Here is an 18,026-nt window from a genome sequence, read left to right as displayed (position 1 = left end):
TGGTGAAGTTGGATTTTTTATTACTATTTTAGAAATGCCACTTTTAGAAAGTGAGCATTTCTCTGCACTTAAAATCCATCTGTGCCTTACAGCCTGTCTCCAAGTTGGAGTTCAAAGATCTCAATATAAATACATACATATTTAAATGTCTGGAGTCCTCTCAGGCCAATGTGGTCCCTATGGGAGCCAAGGAGACGCGACCAAAATTGATTACATTAATAAATAAATACTTGGGCCCATATTTGTACTTTTTGACGCAAACCAGCGCCGGTGTTGGTTTGCGTCAAAATTTTTACCGCCGGCTAACGCCATTCCTGCGCGCCATGTGGGTGCCTTATTTAGGAATGATGTTAGCCGGCGCTGCGGACTGGTCAGATTAAAAAAACAATTACTCAAACCAGGCAGCACCGGCGTAGGGGAAAATAGGGGTTGTGCGTCACAAAATGGTGAAAGTCGAGTTTGAGGCAAAAATCATGCCTCAAACCGGACTTGCTCCATTTTTTGACGCACAACACCCATTGAAATGACTCCTGTCTTAGCAAAGACAGGAGTCATGCCTCCTTGCCCAATGGCCATACCCAGGGGACTTCTGTCCCCTGGGCATGACCATTGGGCACAGTAGCATGTAGGGGGGACCAAATTAGGCCCCCTATGCCACTTTAAAAAAACTAAAAAAAATGCTTACCTCAACTTACCTGTACTTGCCTGGGATGTGTCCCCCCATCCATGGGTGTCCTCCAGGGGTGGGCAAGGGTGGCAGGGGGTGTCCCTGGGGGCAGGGAAGGGCACCTCTGGACTCCTTCTATGGTCAGAGACCATGGACGTGAGCCCACAGGTCCCTTAACGCCTGCCCTCACCGAGGCGTTAAAAAACGGCGCACATCAGGCTGTGCACCGTTTTTTAAGGCCCGCCCCCTCCTGTGCGTTTTGACGCACATTCGGCGCAAACAGAGTATAAATATGCCCCTTGGTTCCTCCAGGGCATTGTGGTCCAATATGTCAGGCAGGTAAAATTGAATACATGAATTGGGGCATAAACCTGTTAAAGATGTTGGCTGTTTTTAAAAGCAAGTGCTCTACTATTGCAACATTTGGAGCAGGAGATTGGGGTCAAACTGATTGTTCAAGTCTCCAGGTAGTTGAAAATAAGTTTTTAAGAAGGTTATTAGCAGTTCCACAATCCACCCCGGCAATGTTTTGTCATGAAGAAGTAGGCTTGAGGGGCATTTCTGATTATATAAAACTCCAACCTGTATTGCTATGGCTAAAAATGTGGTCAAATCCTGAAGCCCACCTGTGCAGAACAGTGATCCAGGATTGTCTGTCATTATCACGGTTGATGGACATACCCTGGCTTTGATATGTTCCTTCTACACTTCTCCGTCTTGGGGCAGGGGAGTCTTTTCTTGCCCCTGTTTCTTTAGCGGGATGGGATATTAAAAGGACCAAGGAGACATATTGGCATTTAATTCATGACCCAAAACTAAACATTGACACAGCCTGGGATCAGGAGAGGTTGCTGTTACAACAACTACACCCTATGTTATATTTGGACATTACTAGCTCTGAGCGGCATAGGTTTTTACTTACTAGGTTACGCCTGAATACTATACATCACCTAGTAGTATTCCCCACCTGAGGCACCTGTTTTAAGAACCATCCGCCATGCTGTTGTGATGGTAAATCAGTTCAAAGCACTGTGCACTTTGTCCTCTTTTGTACTTTCTATATTGCACCTAGAAGAAGGTTTTTACGTCCAATATTGTTGCCCAAGGGCATTAGGTATAGTTACTTTGCTTTATTTTATTTATACAATCTGGGAAATGAAGAGATAATACAGGCTGTGTTCAATTTTATATATGCTGCTTTTGTTATCCGAAATTCTCATTAACTTTGTTGTTTATTGTATGAGAATTATGTATGTATATATTTGATGTCTTTTATATTTCATATCCGAACTGAATAAATTATTTGATGATGATGAATACATGAATTAAGAAAACTGGTGTCCCCAGGGTCCATGGTGCCCTTAAGGGAGCTAAGGAGAGACAGACAAAAATAGATTACATTTATGAATAAATAGAAGGAGCCCCTCCAGGTCCATGGGAGTCATTTGGGAGGCAGAAAAAAATGATTAATTTAAAAGCACTGTGTACTGCTACTACAATGGGCACCAGGCAACAAAAACATAACAGGAAAAAAATATTTGACAAAATATGAATACATTTAATAAACACCTTTAAAAAAGCTTTTAAAAGTGGAATAGGCACAAGTGCTTGCCCTAGTTGAGGTCAACTCCTCCCCACATCAAAGGAAGCGATGGAAGTGACAATTTTGAAGCCCAAAAAACCTGCTGATCTGCGTTCCTTTTACACACCCCTTTCATTGCTAAACACACAACTAGATTTCTAGCCAAAATCGTATCTAATCAAATATCCCCTTTCATGGTAGGTATTGTGCTCCCTCAGCAATCAGAGTATATCCCTGGCAGATTAACAGCACATAACAGGAAGACCTTCTTCAGCACTGTCACACAGCTTGACCCTGATGTGAATGCTGTAGGGTGTTTTTTAGATGCTGAGAGGGGCTTTAATTCTGTAAAATAGGACTCTGTATTAGTAGTGCTAGAAAATCTGAGTGGGAGGCATTTTCTTGAATATAGTGTGGCTTCTTTACACTCATCCCACAGACAGAATAAACATAAAAGGCTGCATAATAGACAAGTCCCTACCCAGAGGGGGAACCAACAAGGGTGTCTGCTCTCACCTCTACTTTAAGTTATAGCTGTTGAGCCATTGGCTTGTGCCCTAAGGGAGAGCCATGCTCAAGTCCCAGATTTTCCCACTGACTGAATCCATGCAACAGTGTATGCTGTAAATCTCTCTCCAGTGGATACAGGAACCAGTGCTATTCATGAGTATAATAGTACACAGAGATTCAGTGGAAGTGTTCTGTTGTAATTATGGAATGGCCATAGATACGTTTGAGATCGTATAAAGGGATGGACTGGACATGTCTTTTTCTTGCTGGAAGAATTGCCATTATGAAGATAGTAATGCTTCCCAAAATGTTGAATTTTTTTCTTGATATCCCTCTAGTTCCCAACTTGGTGTTTTTAACCATCTCAGACAGTTGATGATGTGACTGGCTTGGGCAGGAAGGCAACTGAGAATTAGGTGAAGCACATGGTCACTTCCATTTGAACAGAGAGGAATAGATGCACCAGATTCAGATATGTATAACTATGTAACATTTGGATGCATGGCCCTGCACATTTGTCGTATTTAAAGATATAATGAGATGAGTCCGCTTCTATGCTGCTTTTTCCTTTAGTTAAAGCCACGAGGAGCTATACTTGGTCAGCTAGATATGCATGGGTATGGCTCGCAGAACAAAGTAACATTAAGGTACTCCATATATCAGAGCTGAGCATACATGCAATGTATGCTCCAGGACAGAGAGCAGCTGACAGCCTGTTTTATGGACTGCAAATCAGGCTCACCACTCAACCTATGCCATTCCCGTATTCTGAGGAAGAATGAAGACAGTATTTGTCTATCTCAGTCTGTTCAGCTCCTCTTTTTCAAATGGACATTGTTCCTGATTTGTGGAAAAGGCCAACATCATTCCTCTTTTAAAAAGGCCTACGGCCAATAATGATGTACTATCCAATTTCAGACAAATCTCTCTCCTCCCTGCGAATTAAAAAATCATAGAATTCATTCTCGACCAACAATTTGTAGAGTTAGTTGAAGCTCACAACCTCCTTCACCCTTCTCAGTCTGGATCCCATGCACGTAATAGCATAGAAACATCTCTGCTTGAAATTTTGGATTTCATCAAGTTGACATTGTACCAGGGCCAGAATGCTGCCTTAATTTTAGGAGATTTATCGGCACCGTTTTGACACCATCTCTCATGACATACTGCTTCAATGTCTGTTAGATATCGGAGTGGGAGGATCGGCCTTGAAACGTCCCAGGTCTTTTCTGAGTGGCAGAGAACAGTCAGTTTGGATGAAACCCTATTTCCCCTGTGCAAAACCTCTCATGTTTAGGGTACCTCAGGGATCTACATTAAGTCCTACAATGTTTAATGTTTACATGTTCCCGCTTTCTTTTATAGTGGAGTGTTTTGATATAAAGATCATTTCCTATGCTGATGATATCCAGCTTCTTTTCTCTTATGAGGGATTTTCGGCCTCAGCTAGATAATCTTTCTCTGCTTGTATGAGAACTGTTTTCAGCTGGCTGAAAGAAAACCATTTGCAATGCAATCCATAGAAGATGGAAAGCGTTCTCTTCAGTCCCAATCCGTCTCCTGGTTGGTTGGGATGCTAGCCTTCGGGTGGCCCTACCCCCGATGGTGCCTATGAGTGCCGCAAGAAACTTGGGAGTTACATTTCATGACCACCTTTCCTTTAAGGGCCAAATCTCTTCAGGTGTAAAGGTTTGTTGTTGGCTAATGCGGACTTAGAAGAAATGTTTAGCTTTTTTACCCTGGGAAGCCCATAAAAATGTTGTTCAAGCGTTCATTTTGTCTAGATTGGACTATGCCAATGTCGAGAGCCCAAAACTGGGTGCAGAATATGGCATATTGTAATAATGCAACTGGCACAGTTGGTGCCCCTTGCATCCAGACCAAAGGCTAGATAGGCGCTACTTGCTACTTCAGACCTATTTATTGATACATATGCAAGAAAAAGATGCAGAAACTATGACAGATAGCAGTCAGAATGATGTTAGCTAAAGAATGATAATGTCTGAATCCATGTCAACCGAGACAATCAACGTGTACTATATGCATGCAGTAGGTAATGCCCGTGTAATAGGTACATTGTGTTAACATGACAAATGAAGTTATGTGATGTCATCATTTGCCAGTCTTTTATACATAAAAACATTTAAAAAAAGAATAATCAGAATCACTAACTGGCGCCACAAAATGGTGGTTGGCACATGGCCACTAAAGATACAGACATGTAGAACAAAGACAAAGGTGGTCATTACAACCCTGGCGGACGGTGTTAAAGCGGCGGTAAGACCGCCAACAGGCCGGCGGTAAAAAAATGGGAATTATGACCGTGGCGGAAACCATCAACAAAGACAGCCACTTTAACACTCCGACCGCCACGGCGGTACAGAAAAACAGCACGGCGGTCACCGCCAACAGACAGGTGGGAGACAAAGTACGGCCCGCAGTATCACAACCTACCAATCCGCCACCTTTTCCGGGGGGATTCACCGCAGATAAAAACACAGCGGAAACAGCCATTTCAAAGGGAAAACGCTCACCTCTACACACTCCACGAGGAACGACAACACCATGGAGCCGGAACTCCATATTTTCCCAGTACTAGTCTTCCTGCTCCTATACTACGATCATCAACGCCGGCGGCGAAGACAACGGTGAGTACTGCACCTACGACATAGGGCAGGGGGAGGCAAACGACAGGGACACACACACGCAACACCCCCACCCCCACCCCGACCCTCACCCACTACAACACACACACCAATGCATATCCAAACATTACAGTAACAACCCCCAACCCCCCCGGAAGAATGCAAAGACAAAAGGAAATGAGTGGAACCATTGTAATATATCAAAATACAGTAAGCAAATATCTACATATATATATATATATATATATATATATATATACACATTAAACAAAATATACAGCACGATTAGTAGTGCAGGTAATGCACCATTCATTGTCCGTGGACCACTGGGCCCAAAATGCATGGGCGAGGCCCACACTAGATACCTGATCAAAATGGAGAGAACACTGCTGGGGTATCAGATAGAAATACAACAGGCACCTCAGGGGGAAGGGAAGGGGGGGCACCTCAGCCGGATGAGTGCACGACGCCAGATCCACCAGGTGGCTCAATGCCCATTGATATATCCTGGGGAGTGCAAAGACACAGTCTCTCAAGTCTCTACAGTGGGTGGTTTGCCCACTGTACCATCCTGGGGAGTGCAAAGCCACAGTCTCTCAAGTCTCTACAGTGGGTGGGTTGCCCACTGTACCATCATGGGGAGTGCAAAGCCACAGTCTCTCAAGTCTCTACAGTGGGTGGGTTGCCCACTGTACCATCCTGGGGAGTGCAAAGCCACAGTCTCTCAAGTCTCTACAGTGGGTGTGTTGCCCACTGTACCATCCTGGGGAGTGCAAAGCCACAGTCTCTCAAGTCTCTACAGTGGGTGGTTTGCCCACTGTACCATCCTGGGGAGTGCAAAGCCACAGTCTCTCAAGTGGATAACAGTCTCCACAGGTTCTGGAGGGGGACTGGTGCCCAGAGTGCTTCATCCTGTGATGGACAGAGGTAGTGGATGCATGTCTCCACTGGTCCTGGAGGGGGACTGGTGCCCAGAGTGCTTCATCCTGTGAAGGACAGAGGTAGTGGATGCATGTCTCCACTGGTTCTGGAGGAGCACTGGTGCTCAGAGTGCTTCATCCTGTGAAGGACAGAGGTAGTGGATGCATGTCTCCACTGGTTCTGGAGGGGGACTGGTGCCCAGAGTGCATCACTCACCCCGTGACGGTCCCAGTTGCGTCACTGCCCCTGCCGCCCATGGGCTAGCGGGGCTTGAGTTGGCGGTCTTTGCCCTGTTCAGCGGAGCTTGCCATGGCGGTCTTTGCCCTGTTCAGCGGTGCTTCAGTTTGGAGTTTCTGACCTGTTCAGCGGTGCTTGCCCTGTTCAGCGGTGCTTGCCATGGCGGTCTTTGCCCTGTTCAGCGGTGCTTGAGTTTGCAGTTTCTGACCTGTTCAGCAGTGCTTGCCCTGTTCAGTGGTGCTTGCACTGTTCAGCGGAGCTTGCCATGGTGGTCCTTCATTGCCCAGCTGGGCTGGGGCTGGCGGTCCATCATTGGGCAGCTGGGCTGTGGCTGCCGGGGCCCTCCTGGGCAGCTGGGCTGTGTCTGGCGGTGGCCTCCTGGCACTGACTCTGGCGGTGGCCTCCTGGCCAGTGACGATTGGGCTGGCGGTGGCCTCCTGGGCAGTGGGGATGATGGCGGTCTTCTCTGCCGTGCTGCTCCTCCCAGACTTTGGCGATTTCTTCTGCCCCTTCCCCACCTTGGGAGGAGTCACAGCTGATTCGACACTCCCCCCGGGACCCTTGTGAGCGGCTTTGCTGGCTGGAGTCTTCACCCTCTCACGCCGGGCACTGTCCAACTTCTGGTGCTTCACAGGAGGGGGACTGGCTGTGCTGTGGCTCCGTGTCACACTGGCTGCCCTGGTGCCCGGTGCACTCCACATACCTGTAAAAACAGGCACCACTGGTCCCGGAGATTTTTTGGCTGAGGTGCTGGTACGGGACCTATGAATTGGAGGGGGGGGTGGGAAAGAGGTCAAGCTTGGTCAGGAAAAGTTTCTTAGGAACACTGGGACGGGTAGCTGGAGGGGGTTTGGGAGTGGAGGAAGAGGTAGTGGTTGTAGGAGGTGTACGTTTGGTGACTTTGGGTGAAGGTGCATGCGCTGGAGGCTGTCGTGAAGTGGATGGCTGTTGGGTGGGTGTGTGCCTGCGTTTGTGTACTTTGGGAGGGGGCGTCACAGACACAGTGGGAGAGGACACAGGGGACGTGTAAATGGTAGTGGGGGTGGTGACTGCACGTGAGCGGGGTGTGGTGGTGGGTGTGCTGGTACGGGACGTAGTGGCTGTAGTGGTAGTGCATGCAGGTGAGAGTGTAGACGAGACTGGGAGGGAGGAGGGAGATGACGAGGAGGGGGACACAGTGGAGGCAGTGGATGTTGCTGTGTCTGTATGTGTGTGATGCTTGCGTGAGTGCCTGTGGGATGTGTGTTGCTTATGTTTGCCTGAGCTTCCCTTGTGTGGTGAGGTGTGTGTATGCTGGTCTGATGGTGTGCTTGGGATAGGCTGGGGTACAGGGGATTGGGTCTGGGTGGAGGAAGTTGGAGGGGGGAGGCTAGACAAAAGGACAATGGCTGCCATCAGTGCTGATGCCAGAGTTTGCAGGGTTCGATGAAGGGCAGCCTGACCAGAATGAATGCCCTCCAGGAATGCATTTGTGTGTTGCAATTCCCTTTCTACACCCTGGATGGCATTCAAAAATGGTAGAATGCCCAACAGTGAGTGACCTGAGGAGGTCAATGGCCTCCTCACTGAGAGCAGCAGAGGTGACAGGGGCAGGGGCTGAGGTGCCTGGGGCGAAGGTGATGCCCACCCTCCTGGGTGAGCGGGCACGGGGCGAAGGCTGAGGGGCTGCTGGGAGGGCGGTGCTGGTAGGGGGCGTGGCGGCTGTACCTGTAGAAGTGGGGGGCACAGATTTTGCCACCACCACAAGGGAGCTCCCATCGGAGGACGAGTCTGTGTCGCTGGTTGCAGATCCTGTGACCGCCGTGAAGCTCCCCTCGCCCTCCGTCACACTGGTGTATTCCGAGTCCGTGGTGTGGCCCTCCATGGCCATGTGGGATGCAGCTCCCTCATGCTCTGGTGCCACTGTACCTCCGCCTGATGATGCTGATGCACACAAGAACAGGGAGACCACAAAAAGGGGGGGGGGCGACAGAAGAAAGACAGGTTGAGTGCATGGCTTACCGCTACCGTTGGCGGACAATACAGACACAGCAGCCCCCTGCGCTGTTGGGCTCTACAGATGCAATTCCTGGGATATGGCCTACATGGCTATGGTTGACATCTGCACACATAGATGACACAGGGGCATGTATACCTGTACTTGGCACTCTACAGAGGTGGGGTCGGGTGCCACATGGCCTGCATTACGGAGAAGCCTAGCCTACGGAACTCGCCCTGGCCTAGGGAAACCCACAGCCCTCTTCACCCACCCAGACACCTTCACTGCGTGCAAAGTCCACTGAATGATGTTGTACTCACCCCCTTGTGTCTGCTGTGATGCCCTCAAGTGCCCATCCAACTCAGGGTAGGCCACAGCCAGGATCTGGAACATCAGGGGGGTCATGGTTCGACGGGCACCCCTCCCACGTTGGGAGGCCATCCCCAGCTGAGCCTCCGCCGTCTTCTTGCTCCAGCGGCGAATGTCCTCCCATCTTTTACGGCAGTGGGTGCTCCATCTGTGGTGGACCCCCAGGGTCCGGACGTCCTTGGCGATGGCACGCCAAATATCCTTCTTCTGGTGGGCGCTGACCTTCATGACATGTACAGGGGAAGAAGACAAGTAATTAGCAACTGCACCGTCGAAGTGAGTGGCCCACATCCCTAGCCTTGCCATGTGGCACATGCATTCACAGTCCTTCATGCACGCAGAACTGTGCCCCCTTCCTTCTTACAACCAGCCCTCCCCACACAGGCATAGCCCATACAACGTGCTCCCTGTGTACTTACCTGTTGGTCTGGAGGACCGTATGAGTAGCGTGTACTGGGGGAGGACCCCGTCCACGAGCTTCTCCAACTCCTCTGCAGTGAAGGCAGGGGCCCTTTCCCCAGACGCACAAGCCATTGTCTCTTCCAGACCGAGGTCACAGCAGCACTTGCAGTGCAGGTCCTCTCCTGTTGAAAATCAGGTATCGAGCGATTGAACAGCTAGAAAATGGCGGTCACGTCCGCGGTAGTGCGTAGCATCACTGCCGGCGTACATCGTCATTGGCTCCTGGGACCCATAGGGTCCAATGTTAACCAATGCAGCATTGCGCCGCGGTCTTCGACCACCTACTGCGACAGTGTACAATGCCAGCACAGTTACCTCACATCCCATTGTCCCACTTTAGAGGTCAGGCAGCCGCCATTTCAGGGGCCCACATAGCCTAATTAACAACTGCATCACACAGACCAAGGCCTTGTCGCACAACACAAATACAGGCCAAATTCTGTGTATGAATGGTGTTCTGTGTAGACTGTGGGTATATACCTCTGAGTTGTTTGACTCTGTGGTCACTGTTGTCCTTCCTAGGCACCGTCCGTTGGGACATGTGAGGAGATGGTGGAATCGTCCGGTGTACCGACCGCTGGTGGACCTGTTGACAATGGAGGAGCGACATTTGATCATCACCTACAGGTTTGACCGTGCCACAATCCAGGAACTGTGTACCCAGTTGGTGCCAGACCTAATGTCAGCAATCCGCCATCCCACATGGATCCCCCTTCAAGTGCAGGTGCTATCAGTGCTCCATTTCCTTGCAAGTGGGTAATTTCAAACAACAGTGGCCATGGCATCAGGGATGTCCCAGCCTATGTTTTCCAACGTGTTGTCCAGAGTGTTGTCTGCCCTGCTGAAACACATGCGGAGCTACATCGTTTTCCCTCAGGTGGAGGACTTGCCTACAGTGAAAGGTGACTTCTATGCCCTTGGACATATCCCCAACATCATAGGTGGCATTGATGGGACCCATGTAGCTCGGACCCCCCCCCCCACAGAAGTGAACAGGTGTACAGGAACCGGAAGAGTTATCATTCCATGAATGTACAGATGGTATGTTTGGCAGACCAGTACATCTCCCAGGAAAATGCTATGTTCCCTGGTTCTGTGCATTACGCCTACATCCTGTGGAATAGCAGCATCCCTTATATGATGGGTCAACTCCAGAGGCACCGGGTGTGGCTATTAGGGGACTCTGGTTACCCTAACCTGTCATGGCTACTGACCCCAGTGAGGAATCCCAGGACCAGGGCAGAGGAACGCTACAATGAGGCCCATGGGTGGACTAGGAGGGTGATTGAACGCACCTTCGGCCTCCTGAAGGCCAGGTTCAGGTGCCTCCATATGACAGGTGGTTCCCTATTCTACTCACCAAGGAAGTTGTGCCAGTTCATCGTGGCCTGCTGTATGCTTCACAATTTGGCTTTGCGACGACAGGTGCCTTTTCTGCAGGAGGATAGTCCAGATGACGGTGTTGTGGCAGCTGTGGAGCCTGTGGACAGTGATGAGGAGGAAGCAGAGGAAGAAGACATTGACAACAGGGACTCTGTTATCCAGCCAAATTTCCAGTGACACAGGTGAGAATACATACCTTCCTACTACAAGTACTTTCACACTTCTACCTCTATCCTGTCTGTCCATTTAAACAAGTATATGGTAACTGAGTTGTACATTTCCATTACGGTTTCACAGGTGTGGTTTCCAATGTGTGTTATCTGCTTAGATTCCTCATGGACTTGAGATGTGTGACATAGGTATGTTGACATTACATTTGAGAACGCATTTTGTCACTGTCATTGCTAATACACATTTTCAAAATCACAGACTGACTCCAGATTGTTTTGTGCTTCAAGGGTGTTTATTGCAGTGCTAAATATTGGAGGGGGGTTGTAAAATGGTGAGGGGTCATGGTGGAGGAATGTCCATGGCAGAGTCCAGTCTATTAGTCTCACAGGTGCTTTGCCCATATGGGCATAGGAAGTGGAGCTGGGGCAGTTCCAATATGGACAGGGTTACAAAGTGGACAGTAGGATGACAATCAGGGTGGTCTCATTTCTTGGCGGGGGTCTTGGCATCGTTCTCTGTCTTGTTCCTGGATCTCAGGGACCGTTTGCGGGGTGGTTCTCCGTCTGCAGGGGGTGGGGTGCTGGTGTGGTGGTCCTGTGGGGGTGCCTCCTGTCCACTAGTGCCGGCGGAGGTGTTGGGCAGTTCATCGTCCATGCTAGTGTCAGGGGCTCCTTGGAGTGCCACAGTGTCCCTCCTGGTGTTAAGTATCTCCTTCAGCACCCCTACGATGGTGCCCAGGGCGGTGCTGATTGTTCCGAGTTCCTCCCTGAAGCCCATATACTGTTCCTCCTGCAGGCGCTGGGTCTCCTGAAACTTGGCCAGTACTGTTGCCATCGTCTCCTGGGAGTGGTGGTATGCTCCCATGATGGAGGAGAGGGCCTCGTGGAGAGTGGGTTCCCTAGGCCTGTCCACCCCCTGTCGCACAGCAGCCCTCCCAGTTCCCCTGTGTTCCTGGGCCTCCGTCCCCTGGACCGTGTGCCCACTACCACTGCCCCCAGGTCCCTGTTGTTGTTGAGGTGGTGGGTTATCCTGGGTTCCCTGTAGTGGTGGACACACAGCTGATTGACGTGTCCTGGGTACGGAGGTATGGGCCTGCTGGGTGGGTGCCGTGCTGGTGTTACCAGAGGGTGGAAGGTCTGTGGTGGCCTGTGACTGGGTGTGGGGAACCAACTGTCCCGAGGCCCACGATGGTCCGGGCTGGTCATCTGGATCCAGTTGGACAGAGCTGCTGTCATCACTGTGGGCCTCTTCTGTGGGTGGGGTGGAGATGTCTGGACCCTCCTGTCTGGTGACGTTGGGTAGTGGTCCTGCAGGGGTGTAAAGGCATGATTATTGCATCTGTGTGTGTCATGGTGTGCAATGGGTGGGTGAGCGTGTACCCCAGTGCTAGCATTCTTGTGTGGGGGCTTGTGTGATGATGGTTGAGGGGGGTGTTATGGGTATGTGCAGTGGGCATGCTTTAGTGATGGGTGTCCATGCTTTGTTGGGTCATGCAGGGCTTGGTGTTGGGATGGGTGGTTTGTGTTATTAGTACATTAGTGAGGAGTTGGAGTGATAGGGGAGGGGCGAGGGTGGGGGTCTGTGATAGCATGCAGGTAGGGTGGGGGATATGATAGTTAAGATTTGACTTACCAGATTCCATTCCTCCACCGACTCCTGCGAGGCCCTCAGGATGCAGAATAGTCAAGACCTGCTCCTCCCATGTTGTTAGTTGTGGCGGAGGAGGTGGGGGTCCGCCGCCAGCCCTCTGTACCGCGATGTTGTGTCTGGAGACCACGGAACGCACCTTCCCCCGTAGGTCGTTCCACCTCTTCCTGATGTCGTCCCTATTTCTTGGGTGCTGTCCCACTGCGTTGACCCTGTAGACTATTCTTCGCCATAGCTTCATCTTCCTAGCTATGGAGGTGTGCTGCATCTGTGATCCAAATAACTGTGGCTCTACCCGTACGATTTCCTCCACCATGACCCTGAGCTCCTCCTCCGAGAACCTGGGGTGTCTTTGCCGTGCCATGGGTGGTGTAGGTGATGTGTGGAGTGGTGTATTTGATGATAAGTGTGGTGATATGTAGTGGTGTGTGGTGTTTTGTGTGTGGAAGTAGTGTGGGTGATGGTGTTGAGTGCCTGTGGCTGCTAGTTTGTGGATGGTGGTGTCTCTCTCTGGCCTTCTTTCAGATTTTTTTGTCGTAGGGGTTTGTGGGTGATGTGGGTGTGGGTTTTATGTAGTATTTAGTGTGTGGGTGTGGTGTGTGTATGTGTATCAGGTGTGTGTCTTTCGTATTGTCCAATGTGGTGGTGTATTGGAGATGTGTGTGTATTTTGAGCGTGGCGGTGTGTACCGCCAATGGAATACCGCGGTTGAAAGACCGCCGCGTGGATTCTTGGGTCGTGATAGCATGGGTGTATTTCTGTTGGCGTGACGGTGTCGGTTTTGTTTTCGCCAGTTTATCACTGACCTTTGGTGTGGCGGACTTGTGTGGGTGTCTGAATTTTGTCAGAATTCGGGATGTGGGTCATAATAGCTGTGGCAGATTTCCGCTGCCAAGGCGGTGTGTTGGCGGTCTTCTGCACGGCGTAAGCGGCTTTTACCGTCAATGTTGTAATGACCCACAAAATGTCTGCATTGGTACCATTAAGACTACAGAAGGAATCCTGCTAGCGTTTGAAGCGTCAGACCAGTCCAGAATCTAACAGGGATACCAATTCTTTATTGTCAACTCATGTTATTTTAGTAATCAATACAAGTATTTATTTCTCTTTCTTTCTTATACATGAAGGAAATAGATTTTGATTCTTCTTCTGAATTTTGATGCTACATGTATATCTGCATATTGTGTTAAGTGTTGGGTTTCTGGTTCTGTGAGATTGAAAAATCCTCCTGCACGAAACGGATACTTCTTGCTAAATACCAATACAGCAATCAAAGTTGTGACAACCAGGAAGTATCCTAGCCTTTAGCTTATTAAATACATTTCATGCAGTTTATAATACTCTGGTGATAATGACAAATTACAGATATTTGAAGAATTTGCTGTAATCATCAGACATTTACTAGGACACACTATGATAGGTACTAGTTTGAACTCATCCTTAGAGCCCCATTTGTCCAATGAACGGCAGGATCATACAGGCTTAATCATTGGCTACTTAGAATCAATTTAAATCATAGAACACCTATCAAATCAAAATGTATTTGCTGTATTTTATTTCCAAAAGTGTGCATAACCAGATAATAGGTATGGTAGCAAACTGGTCCCTATGGCAAGACTGTACTGTCAACTTCTTTCACAGGAGACCCCATAAGCCAGGAGGGGCAGCCGTGGAAGTAAACACTGGCAGACTTAGCAGCAACCCAGTCAGCCTTGGAGGGGCCGTCTTGGTTTAGACTGCCATGTAAGAAGTTCCAATGGCTTGTGTGGGGTACTGTGGGAACCCCAAATGCCAGGAAGAGGGGGACTACTGTTAATAATTAACGTTTAGAGTTTAGGCTGCTGCTCATAAACTGAATTGTGACCGATGAGTCGAGATCGAGCTTTGAGGAAATTTACCCAAGCTGCCCTGTGGACAGAGGAGGATGCAGTGAGCCCTTTGACCTGAATGGGACCAGATCAGGAGTGACAGGATGAATCCCTCCCCCGATCTGCCCCGGTCTGGAACGCTAAACTTATCTTGGAGGAGGAAGAGCTGGAGCACCTCCAATCACTGCTGGAGCAGTCCGCAGAACCTCGTACCTTCCAGGTGCTGTCACATCTCCCACTTGCAGCCTGATTAATTTAAGAAGAACTGGAGCAATGCGAGTGCCTGCCATTGGGGCTTCTTCTATGATGCTGAACTCTTCCTTACTACTGGGATGAGAAAGACTTGATACGGGCCTACAGCGCCCCAGGGCACTTGATGCTATAGGTGCTGCAGCACCATAGACACTTTTGACTACTTTCAGAGAGTCAATGTGGACTCATGAATAAGGCCTACTAGTGAACACTCCCTGTTTGCAGCCATCAGAGAATGGGGAATAACTTAAACACGCTATGAAGAGCTTGTGGAAAAGGGACATGCTGGAGAGACACTAGAGCCCCAACCTGAAGGGGATTGTGTTATGGCTTCTGAATGGTGTATTACTACTTGGAATGGGTAGAGTTAGAAATAAAATACTTCTTTTTAAAATAAAAATAGGTATTTAACTGGACATTGATTTATTATCAATACTGTGTGCTTTTTGAGTTATGAGTCGTGTTCAGTAACCTGTATCCACACTTCCCCTCGCGGGGAGCCTTGGGCTGCTCACCCACAGCTTCCACTGAGAGTTAAGTGCAGAAGCCCAGTAGCTCAGGATCCATAGTAGTCAGGTCCTGGGACGTAAGGAGTAAAAGGCCTCAACCACCACGTTTGAGTCCAGAAACCACTGCATGCCCCTTGGCCCTCTGAAAGGGGTCCAGACAGTGTCCCTCTTGTTCTCCCCTGTTAGTCTTCCTGTGTCAAGGCCAGTTATCTTATTTCTCTGCCGAACTAGTGTCAGTGCCGCTGTGTCAGTATCAATGTTCCCCACGTCAGTTCTTTTGTCCCATTCTACACATGCCAATAGGAACATCTCACTCTCATTATCCCTGTGTCCTTAGTGTCCTCTCACCCCAGTGCCTGTGTTTGAGGCAGTGTCACTGTGGCAGTAGTGCTCAAAAGTGTTGCAATGTCGAGTGCCTATGTTAGTGTCCCAGTGTCAGTATCAATGCCCGTGTCCCTATATCTGTGTCCTTATGTCAGCATTCCTCTGTCAATTACCCACGTAAGCAACGACTGCCTGAGTGTGTTCATTTAAAAAGACTCAAATCCTTAAAGAATGTTTACTTTTGTTTTGTTGTGTAGATCCCATCGTTATTCATACAATACCAAAAGATTTCCACCTTGAGCTCGAAGATGACAGGGCCTATCTGCACTCCACTACTAACACTGGAGTATGGATGTACAGCAACCCAATGATGAAGCACACCACCTAAGTTGGTGGGTGAGGTTTGCATCATTTTAAATGGGCATATTCATTCCCCCTTGAGGGGCACATTTTAAATGGGCAAACTAAGTCCGGTATTAATTGATTATCACATTATCACTATAGTCCCTCATAAGGGATGAGGGTCTGAAGTGTGAAATATTTTTGTTTTAATATGTGAGTATTCCCATATCAGAATGCTAATGCCTTGTCCCCCCAAATCAGTGTCCCTATGTCATGTTACTCTACTTCTATTATGTCCTAATTTCAATATCCATGTATTCTGACATCCCTGTATTGGTGTCCCAGTGAAACTCCCCAACTCCAAGGTCCCATGATTTGTGATTGTGACCCATGACAGAGCTCCTGTGTCACTGTTCCTGTTAGACCTGACAGCCTTAGGGTGGTCATCCCCCAACTTTGTGCCTGCCTCCCTCCACTTTCATGACACTGTTTTTGCTGGTTTAGACTCTAACCAGTGCTAAAGTGTGTATGCTCCCTCCCTTAAACATGGTAACATTGGTTCATTCCCAATTATCACATTTGATTTACTTGTAAGTCCCCAGTAAAGAGCACTAGAGGTGCCCAGGGCCTGTAAATTGAATGCTACTAGTGAGCCTGCAGCACTGGTTGTGCTACCCACATAAGTAGCCCCTTAATCATGTCTCAGGCCTGCCATTGCAAGGCCTGTGTGTGCAGTTTCACTGCCACTTCGACTTGACATTTAAAAGTACTTGCCAAGCCTTAAACTCCCCTTTTTCTACATATAGGTCACCCCTAAGGTAGGCCCTAGGTAACCCATAGGGCAGGGTGCTATATAGGTAAAAGGAAGGACATGTAGGCCCTCATTACAACCCTTGCGGTCAGTGTTAAAGCGGCAGTAATACAGCCAACAGGCCGGCGGTAACAAAAATGGGATTGTAACAGCCGCTGGGCTGGAGACTTCGGTCTCCAGCCCGGCGGGCGTCACAATCCCACCCTCGGGATTACGACCATGCCTACTGCCATGGTTTTCGTGCCAATCATACCACCACGAAAACCATGGCGGTAGGCACTATCAGTGCCAGGGAATCCTTTCCCTGGCACTGATAGGGGTCTCCCCTGCCCCCCTTCCCCAGAGTCCTCCCCAACCCTCCCAATCCCGCTCCTGCCCCCACACATATACACACCCACACGTGCACACATATACACACATGCACACACACATACCCACCACCACACACGCATGCACACATACATAACCACACACCACAACACACAACAACATAGCTTGTCACACACATGCATCCACAACACACAACGCTCACAATCACTTATTCAACCATGCATCCAACGCGACTCACACCCGCATGCACGCATACCAAAACATACACACACCCCCTCCCCACATACACAAAACACCCCCTTTCTGGTTGGAGAACCCAACTTACCTGCTTGCAGGGGGTCCTCCAGCTGGAGACGGTCCCCGGCGCTGCTGTCAGCAGTAACGTCTGCCATCAATACACCGCCAGGCCGTATCATTGCTCATGATACAGTCGGCGGTGTTTTGCTGGCGTGGCGGTGCTGCCGCTTTACCGCCGTACGCCGCCATGACCGTCGGCGGTGTTCCGCCAGCATTCTGGTGGAATACCATTGGCGGTCATAATACGCATTGACGGCTGGTAGCCACGGCGGCGGTGTGTCGGCTGCCATCACCATGGCGGTAGGCGGTCAATACCGCCAATATTGTAATGAGGCCCATAGTGTGTTTTATATGTCCTGGTAGTGGAAAACTCATAAATTCGTTTTCCACTACTATGAGGCCTGCTCCTTTCATAGGCTAGCATTAGGTCTGCCCTCACATACTGGTTGAGTGGTAGATTCTGATCAGAAAGGGGTAAACAGGTCATGTGTAGTATGGCCAGAATAATAATACAAAATTCTGCTTATTGGTGAAGTTGGATTTTTTATTACTATTTTAGAAATGCCACTTTTAGAAAGTGAGCATTTCTCTGCACTTAAAATTCATCTGTGCCTTACAGCCTGTCTCCAATCCACGTCTAGGCTGGACTGGTTAACAGCTCCCTTGTGCATTTCACCCAGCCAACCACAAACACAGGATACTCAGTCACACCTGCACTCAT

This window comes from Pleurodeles waltl, chromosome 3_1, assembly GCF_031143425.1.
Source record: "Pleurodeles waltl isolate 20211129_DDA chromosome 3_1, aPleWal1.hap1.20221129, whole genome shotgun sequence".
Lineage (NCBI taxonomy): Eukaryota > Metazoa > Chordata > Amphibia > Caudata > Salamandridae > Pleurodeles > Pleurodeles waltl.
This window is presented reverse-complemented; position numbering follows the sequence as displayed.